The sequence below is a fragment of the Psammomys obesus genome, unplaced genomic scaffold, assembly GCF_907164565.1.
Source record: "Psammomys obesus unplaced genomic scaffold, mPsaObe1.curated_primary_1811, whole genome shotgun sequence".
Classification (NCBI taxonomy): domain Eukaryota; kingdom Metazoa; phylum Chordata; class Mammalia; order Rodentia; family Muridae; genus Psammomys; species Psammomys obesus.
The window spans coordinates 12,947,982-12,950,806 of NW_026592732.1; the positions used below are offsets into that span (position 1 = coordinate 12,947,982).

The 2,825-nt window shown below is 44.6% G+C and overlaps 1 pseudogene; it reads left to right on the forward strand.

Moving 5' to 3' along the window:
* Positions 1–911: 911 nt before the first annotated feature.
* On the forward strand, positions 912–2,264 carry LOC129682900 (alpha-enolase-like; annotated as a pseudogene).
* Positions 2,265–2,825: the final 561 nt, after the last annotated feature.

Below are 2,825 nucleotides of genomic sequence, written 5' to 3' on the forward strand. Positions count from 1 at the left end.
TACTTGTTTTCTCCTACAACCAATGTCCATCCCATTTGTCTAAGTGAGGGTTGATCATCTTACCCAGGTTCATCTTTCTTGTTTATCTTCTTTAGGTGTACAGATTTCCATATGTTTATCATATCTTATAGGTCTAGTACCCACTTATAAGTGAGTATATACCATGTGTGTCTTTCTCCTTCTGGGATACCTCACTCAGAATTATCTTTCTAGATCCAATAAACCCACACACCTATGAATTCTTGATTTTTTGACAAAGAAGCCAAAACCATTCAATGGAAAAGAGACAGCATCTTCAACAAATGGTACTGGTCCAACTGGATGTCTACATGCAGAAAAATGAAAATAGATCCATATTTATCACCCTGCACAAAACTAAAGTCCAAGTGGATCAAAGACCTCAACATAAAACCAGATACACTAAATCGTGGGGAAGAGCCTTGAACTCATTGGCACGGGAGACAACTTCCTGAACAGAACAACAACAGCACAGGCTCTAAGAGCAACAATCAATAAATGCGACCTCATGAAACTGAAAAGCTTCTGCAAAGCAAAAGACCCTGTGATCAGAACAAAACTGCACCTACAGACTGGGAAAGGATCTTCACCAACCGTATATCTGACAGAGGGATAATAACCAGAGTATATAAAGAACTAAAGATGTTTCATTTTTGAATGGCTCTAATTAGTAACATTTTCTCCATAGCATTATTATTATTATTATTATTATTATTATTATTATTATTAAATTTCTGCTCCCTAACTCAAGTTAGGTCAGCATGATTTGTTCTCTGAAAACACAACATAGAGTCCCTGAATGTAGCTAATATGACCCTATTAATCTTCTCTCTAAAAAAAGGCATCTTAGAGCTGCTTAGAGACCCACACATCTCTCCTTAAATCACTCTTCCATGAATACAGAAACCTCTTTCCTTCCTGTGCAGCCCTCCGAAGGCCAAACATTCACCACATCTATTCTCAAGATCAGGCCAGAGAGATCTTTGACTCATGGGAATCACACCGCTGAAGTTGATCTCTACATTGCAACAGGTCTTTTTTGAGTTGTGGTGCCCAGCAGTGCCTCCCCTGGCTGGCATCTATGCGGCCCTAGAACTCTGTGACAGTGATAAGACACATTACGTTCGGAGGGTGTCTCAAAGGCTATTGAGCACATCAATAAAGCTATTGTACCTGCTCTGGTTAGCAAGAAAGTGAATGTTGTTGAGCAAGAGCAGATGGACAAGCTAATGATGAAGATGGAAAAACTGAAAATCAGTTTAAATGTGGTGCGAATGCCATCCTGGGAATGTCTCTGGCCATCTGCAAAGCTGGTGCTGTGGAAAAGGGGTTGCCCCTTTACTGTCACTCCTCTGACTTGGCTGGCAACCCTGAAGTTATCCTGCTGGTCCCAGCTTTCGATGTGATCAACGGCAGTTCTCGTGCTGGTGACAAGTTAGGCGGCCATGCAAGAATTGATGATCCTCCTTGTGGGGACTTCCAGTTTGTGGGAAACCATGCTCATTGGAGTTGAGGTTTACCGTAACAGCCTGAAGAATGTAATCAAGGAGAAATATGGCAAGGATGCCATCAATGTGGAGGATGAGGATGCCCCTAACATCTTGGAGAACAAAGAAAGCTGCTGAATACCGCAATTGAGAAGGCCTGCTACACTGAACAGGCATGAACGTGGCTGCCTCTGAGTTCTATAGGTCTGGCAACTATGACCTGGACCTCAATTCTCCCGACGACACAGCAAATATATCACACCTGACCAGCTGGCTGGCCTTTACAAGTCCTTCATCCAGGATTATCCAGTGGTGTCCATCGAAGACCCCTTTAACATGGACGACTGGGAAGAGTGGCAGGAGTCCACTGCTAGTACAGGCATCCAGGCGGTTGGAGATGATCTCACAGTGACCAACCCAAAGAGCATTGCCAAGGCTGTGGGCGAGAAAAACTGCTTCTTGCTCAAAGTGAACCAGATCGGCTCTGTGACTGAGTCTCTGCAGGCTTGTAATCTGGCCCAGTCCATTGTTCTGGGGAGACTGAGGATACTTTCATCGCTGACCTGGTGGCGGGACTCTGCACTGGGCAGATCAAGACAAGTGCCCCTTGCTGATCCTGAGTGCCTGGCCAAGTAGAGTCAGATCCTGAGAACAGAGGAAGAGCGGGGCAGCAAGGTCAAGTTTGCTGGCAGGTCCTTCAGGAACCCCACGGAGAAGTCAAATGTGGGCTGCGGATCCCCGGAACCACCAGCTACTTAGATCTTCCCTGTCCCTGATGTCATCAAGGTGGCTCAAGGCAGGTCCAGTGCTTGTGCTTCCCATGTCACTGTTTCCTGATCGGAAGTCACTCCTGACCATCTGCAGCCCCGCTGGACACCCCAGCCTTGTAATTATGTGATTAGTCTGAGTCATTGTCCCTGTTCATGGAAACTCCAGTGTAATCTCTAGGGTGGCGACGGGCCAGACCCTTAGTGGTTCTACATGCAAAATAAAAGGTGCAGTAACCCCCCCCCCCGACATCTGTGTACATCAGTCTTGCAACAAGTCAGTGAATGTGTAGGAAAAAGAACTGAAACTGTTTTTCAGTTAGAATATTATCTTGCAATATTGGTTAGAGAGAAGCAGAAGGAAAATTCAGAATAAGTAAAGTGAATTGGTAATACTAGGTGACAAATAAGTATCAAAATGAAGACGAGATTTTATTCAAAGTTATCTCAGGGAGTTCTGACCTGGGGTTCTGGATAAACTCTTCTACTATAACCAGCGATTCCAGTGAAAGGTTTTGATGCCTTTTGCTTACTTTCAATGGCAGGGGTTATG